This window comes from Anneissia japonica, unplaced genomic scaffold (genome assembly GCF_011630105.1).
Source record: "Anneissia japonica isolate Jap-2015-1 unplaced genomic scaffold, ASM1163010v1 scaffold3066_len296678_cov185, whole genome shotgun sequence".
Lineage (NCBI taxonomy): Eukaryota > Metazoa > Echinodermata > Crinoidea > Comatulida > Comatulidae > Anneissia > Anneissia japonica.
Genome location: NW_022725920.1, coordinates 1 through 6,546, shown reverse-complemented (window position 1 = coordinate 6,546; position 6,546 = coordinate 1). Strand labels below are relative to the sequence as shown.

Below are 6,546 nucleotides of genomic sequence, written 5' to 3'. Positions count from 1 at the left end.
TATATATATATATCAAAAGTAGTTGTAGAAAAAGCAAATACGGGAGACAATCATTAATTTATTTCACCAATATTTCGAGAGCTTCCACTTTCTTCCTTAAAATCGATTTTATAACAAGAGTATCAACATTAATTAATCTATACTGTACGACATGCATTTTTTTCTAATGTTCCTACATTTTAGATTTAGAAGCCTGTAATAAAACATAACTATTTTGTGTATTACTTTCTATTTTTATTTAATTATTAGGGGGTTAGCGCGAACGCAGTCCCCCGCTACCATAAATTTTACACCCGAGTTCCCCACATTTGGGGGAATCGCAAGGGTCAACCACAGCCAAGTGCAATGCTGTGGCCTCGCCTTGGGAGGACTTCCTTCTTGATCAAAGTCTCTCCTGTGCCAGGTAAGTATGCTTTGCTACGAAGGGTAAGAGTATATATACAAACACATTGAATGTAATATATAAATGTCATTAATAGGTCTATTTAATTGTCATTAAAACTATATGATTTCTTTTAAAAAAATTCCCAACATATAATTTAGCTATTTCAAAAACACTGTAAATATTAATGAAATGCAGAATTGAATTAAAATATTTAATGATTTTTAAAGTATTTCAAATAGGCTATATTATGGTTATGAATATTCATTTCTTTTATAGTGGGAGCGTGAACAATAAGGGTACTTTCCAAAGGAATAATCACTTCCGGAGAAAACAAAAGCCCCCCTAGGATAAAGCCATGATAGACATTTGAGAGAGACTACAAATTAATGTCGTTTTTTCAACACCAATGATGTAAAATGGAAATTAAATATAATATAGTATCCCTGATCCGAATGCGATCACTGAAAGGTAATAACATTTAATTTCCTTTTCGAAATTTACAAGCCGAAAATCAAGAATTATCATTTGAAATACTAAAAACTGATAAAACCCATACATAACTCTTGTGTTAAATCGGTTTTAACAATTACTCATACTGTATCAGGAATATTTGTTTAGTTTATTTATTTGAACCTTATGCCTACACTAGATGCGTTCAACAAAATACATGATACCTTAACCAAACATTTAAAGCAAAAGTAAGCTTAATTTCAACGTGGACACCACAATAAGATTAACAATTTTCAATCAATTTTATACGGTGTTATTTATTAACATACGCTTGGCCTATTATGACCAACGACATGTTCGCATTCACCAAACTTGTAAACGGAATGACCTGCACCAAAAATGGACTCTTGCAGCTCTTCTTTAATCTTTCTGTTTTTAGTTCATTATTGGGGGTTAGCGCGAACGCAGTCCCCCGCTACCATAAATTATACACCCGAGTTCCCCACATTTGGGGGAATCGCAAGGGTCAACCACAGCTAAGTGCAATGCCGTGGCCTCGCCTTGGGAGGACTTCCTTCTTGATCAAAGTCTCTCCTGTGCCAGGTAAGTATGCTTAATAATTAAAGAGTAGGAATATATATAAGAATATTTTGAATGCTCTACGAAGATGTCATTATCGCTAATTTCTAGAAAAGTATATAGTTTTGCAGCAAACAAAAGATAATAATTTTCAAAATATAATTTTACTCCAAAAAATACACTTGAAATCCAAAAATAGTATATTGTCTATAGAATTGTATAAGGTTTATTACATAATTTGCTCATATGAATATTCAATACCTATTTACTAACAATGAGGGCAGCAGAGAAATATAGTTTTTCTCTGCTGTCTGTCGTGTTTTTCGCACGCGGTATGAGAAAAGTAGATTGGCTAGGTCGTCCATGATTGATTCAGATAAGAAGATGGAGGAAAACGAGGGTATCCTATGCCCTTAGTTTAATGGTGAGTTTTAAATAAATTAGTAACCGTACCATGTATCATTTCAAAGCCGGATGCGAAACCGTATTAATATCTTATTTTTGTTCGTTATGCACCACCAGTACCACTCACTTGGATTGTTTGTCATCACTCCAAGATGTCCAGACTACCGATTCGTGGATGATACATGGATGGATGACACAACTGACACAGTACGCTAACATACATACCAAACCAAGATTAGGCTACTTATACATAGCATATTCTTTTAGGTTTTGTCCCAATTCATGGGATTTCGCTCCCAACTCAGCTGGTTGAGGTCTCGTATTCTTATGATTTACACAAAACTTGCCTTGTTGAATTTATATAATGTAGGCCTAGGCCTAGGCCTAAATTCCTTATTTCAGACGTGCCTGGGTACTGGTAGCTCTGCTGCTTGCATATGCTACAAAAATCCGACACAATAATACATGCAGCTGAAACATTTGAAAGTACAACAATGTGATCCAACTGGCATATGCTGCAATGCGCCACACACGTACCTGTAGCTGGAAGGTTCAAAAGTTATGGCGTGGGATCCTGGCATAGGCCTCTGCTAGTGAGCAATGTGCCACAGGCGTACCTGTAGCTGGAACATTTGAAAGTTGCGACAGTGTCATCATGGCATATACCTGTACTACAATGCACAAAAATTTTACAGTAGGTAAAACCTTAGTAGCGATGAATTGAATTTAATAAATATTAATTTGAAAAAAATGACCGCAAAGAAGACATTTAAAATATTAAATTTTTTTGCAGGTTTTAAGCTTTTTGTGCAAGAAACTGACTTGCAGGCCAGCTTTGGAAATTTCTCCCCACTGAATAAAAATATTCCCCAGATGCGAAATGATAGTAGACCACAGTAAGTGAATCCTGTATATCTGCACTTTTATATTTTATTTTAGAGAAATTTTTGTTATAACTTGTTTAGCGAACTCACCACCTGTCAATAATGATAATTTCGAATTAAAAAAGAATTTTTTTTTTTTTGGACCAATTAGCACACCCGCCACCACGAAAAAATGAAAATTCCAGAAAAAATAAAAGTTTTTCTTTATTGCCTTGAAATCTCCGAAAATAAGATATGTATATTTCTTCCTACTTAATTATAAATTTAAAGCATTATACCATCTTATTACTATACTGTTTACATTCACCAATAACATTTTATTTTTATTTACTCCTCCGTCTAGATGTTTTGTTAAAACTTTGCTAAAATAGAAATTTTTTTTTTTTTTTTAAATATATAAAATGTCTTGCCTTATCTACATTGATCCACAGTAGAGAAATCTCAAAGGTATATTGTATCTTGTATTTTTTATTTCCCTGGTCTGGAAATTATACTTCTATTCCATTAATTATGTATCTCGAATAAAAAATTCACAAAATAAAAAATCCATATCGGCCAAAAATTAAATTGTGGATTAAATTTACAATTACAAATTTTCAAACACATTAATTTAAAATTATTTAAAAGTCATTATACAAAATATTACTTTAAGCTGGAAAAAAGTAGAAAAAGATAAATTTAATTAAGATAAATTACAATACAGTAGTACCTATTTACAATAATGCATTACAATACCACCTATATTTACTAGATCTATGATAATACAACAATTCCTTATTTATTATATTTTCTGCCATTTTTTCAACTTAATTAAACACATTTTATTCAACAGATAGTACAAACATTACAACCAAAGCTCTTACATCTTGGCCAGCAACGAAGACAAGTGTATAAATTGTATTGACGACCTTTGTGAGATGCAATTATTTCAACTAGACTGGCAGATCAACACAGTTTAGAGAAGAATCTGGTGTTGGAGCCTGATCATCCAAGATGGTTTAAAGCGACCATCACCAAAGTTGTACCACCAGCAATGGAAGGGCTCAATGAAGGTTTTTCTAGATTAACTTGAATTTGCAGGTTAATTTAGGAATGCATATTGATTGACACATAAAGCTGCAGATGCTTAAAATGTAACACAAGATATTGAAGAGTTAAATTGTACTTATGTGATAGGGACCTTGTTCCAAGCATAGTAGAGTTGACTGTTACTTGATTGGTTAACAGTCTACTTTATATTCATGAGGTAATCCTTCGTAAATTAATGTTAACTTTCTACAGCATCATGAGAATTAATCTGTGCAAGCTATCAAGCCATTAAGTGTGTTCACAGTGTTTCTTATATTCAGGGGTTACTTTATATTGGTATAGATTAAGAATGAATTTCTTTGTATTTTATTTTTCATTTAGTATACTTCTTTCTTTATTTTATATAAAAAAAATTTAATATACTAGGAGCGGATTTGGGGGCGGGGTGCCGGGCCGGTCGTGGCCTCTTTTAGAAAGTAAGAAAAAAAATGAGAAAAAGTTTGATCGCCCAAATCGCCTCAGGGGTATTTTCAGGCGTCTAGAAAACAAAAATTAGTGTTATCTTGATTGGCCCCCTTTTTATCATTTTAAAAAAAGAAGGGCAAATGAACAATTTTTTTTTTGGCCTTGTATTGCTAGAAACATACCTGCATTTCAACTTTGATAATAATTCCGCAGCTTCTAGTGTTGATGCTGTTTGTCCAATTCAGACCCTTCAACATCATACAGTACACGTCATTAACAACAGGGCATTCTATTATTTTGTTTGATCTACTGGCAAGTTCCACTGCTGATAATGGCCGTCCCTTAGACATAACAAAAAATAGCGAGCTTTTCACCAACCCATGATTTAGACACTCATGATATTTTACATGGGTCCGGAGTGCTTCTCTAACAGCTGTGTCATCAGCTTGCCTTTTGGTCCTATCTTGATTGTGTGTTTTGACGATTGTATTAGAGCAGTTTAGCAGTTGGTGGTTTGACAGGTAAGACAGGACCTTCAAGCACCTGTTATAATAGTCTCTGCATATTCTGATACACGCCTAGCCATCTCCAGATGGGTTCGAGTCCCACCCGAGAACAACTTGCGATTTTTTTCGCTATTGTTTTCAAACGTACTGAGTATTCAGTACATTTCATGTCAGGTAGGGCAAAATTACACCTATACATGTTTCTCCTCACGCAAATCCAGTTATTGTCTGTGCCATCACGACAATAACAATTACTACTGTATATTTCTGCTGTTATAAACTATTACAAGCTGTAGGTAATGACCAGCTACTAACGATGCTTTTAAATGCTATTTAATGCTTAGACCAATCCTGCGCTTTAGTGGAGGCAGAATGCAAAACTACTGCTTCATGCCGCTTTAATTGTTGACATCCAGGCTTCCTTCAGATCACTGTTGAACATATCTACTGTCTTATTCTTTTATTTGCAATGCCTATATAATGTTATTGATTCCGTTTCTGTATTATGTTTAATTTATTTTCACAAGCAACTTTGTTATTACTAGGTTAACATGCCCAATGATTATGTCTGATCAAATGAATATATTGATATAAAAAATAATACACTTTAAAAACTTGGGTCAATTTTGACCCATAATTTGGGTCATTTAGTGTCATACTGATCCAAAAATTTGAGCCACCATGACCCAAGAATTGGGGTCAATTATTAAATCCATGCTGACCCAAGATTTTGGGTCATGTTTGCCCAAAAGTTTTGTGTTGATTTGACTATATGCTGGGTCATCGCAACCCATTTTCTAGGTCATATAAAATACTGACCCAAATTTCGAGTCCGTCCAGAACGAACCCAGACTGGGTCAGATTGACTCAATAGCTTGGCTCAACTACATCTGTTTCAATTTGATTGGGCCCTGGCAACCCAAAATGTAATCATAACTGTATTTATAATCCACATTTTTTTAGTTCAAGTTCTGGGACTTCTTCACGTAACACATTAACACACTAATTGCCTAATTTTCAATTCTACAATATTGTAATGATATGTTGTAGACAATAATATACAGTAGGCTAACTTTCTTGTATGTTCCTTTATTGGTATCTTGTTATCAACTCCCTTAAGGCTCATGTGTCCTTTTACTCTATGTATCATACAATAGAGGGCTCACTCATAATCTTAAGTACCTTCATTACATCTCCCTTTTTTATTTTATTTTATTTTTTTTTAATTTTTTTTTTTATAGAATCTAATTATCTAATATTTCTTTTTAGCACTTTAGTTTCCTTTTCCTTAATAAACAATCCTCAACAGGTAATACATTCTCTTTCATTTGATACAACAATTCTACAACAAACTAATAATAACTACATTCTGTTAACGAATGTTCATTAACTTTTGTGCTCAGAAGTAGACTATCCTGGCAGCGTATTTTTTTTCTGCAGTACACATAAGCAAATATATGTTTCTTTTAGCCAATCAGAATGTAGGAAGCCTAAAATGACGTCAGATAACTATTGAATAATTAATCAGCAGTGAGAACTATTGAATAATTAATCAGCAGGAGACTCGCTTCCTTTGCTGCTAACAATGGCTAAACATTCCTCTCGCGTGTTTACAAGGGAGCTCTGAGTCATAAAATGACAAGGGTGGGTTATTGAAATTATTAACAGCATGGTTTTCTACTACATATTGTGGGTTATTTATTAAAAGCAATCAGTTAGGCCTAACGAGGGAATAGGCTGCGTTATTAAATTTAAACAATAGCTCTGGCTTACTAACCACAGTGTGGGATATTAAAAGCAATCATTTATGCCTAACTTGGCAACTATAGGCTCAGCACTGGTT

The 6,546-nt window shown here is 33.8% G+C and overlaps 1 long non-coding RNA gene and 2 other non-coding genes across 3 annotated transcripts; 1 reads left to right on the top strand and 2 right to left on the bottom strand.

The window, feature by feature from the left end:
• Window positions 1-247: 247 nt before the first annotated feature.
• On the bottom strand, window positions 248-411 carry LOC117112989. Its single transcript, XR_004446123.1, has one exon. It is a non-coding gene; the product is annotated as a U1 spliceosomal RNA (small nuclear RNA).
• Window positions 412-1,282: 871 nt separating this feature from the next.
• LOC117112988 lies at window positions 1,283-1,446 on the bottom strand. Its single transcript, XR_004446122.1, has one exon. It is a non-coding gene; the product is annotated as a U1 spliceosomal RNA (small nuclear RNA).
• A 778-nt stretch (window positions 1,447-2,224) lies between these two features.
• LOC117112985 lies at window positions 2,225-5,157 on the top strand. Its single transcript, XR_004446121.1, has 3 exons — window positions 2,225-2,513; window positions 2,613-2,715; window positions 3,536-5,157. It is a non-coding gene; the product is annotated as an uncharacterized LOC117112985 (long non-coding RNA).
• Window positions 5,158-6,546: the final 1,389 nt, after the last annotated feature.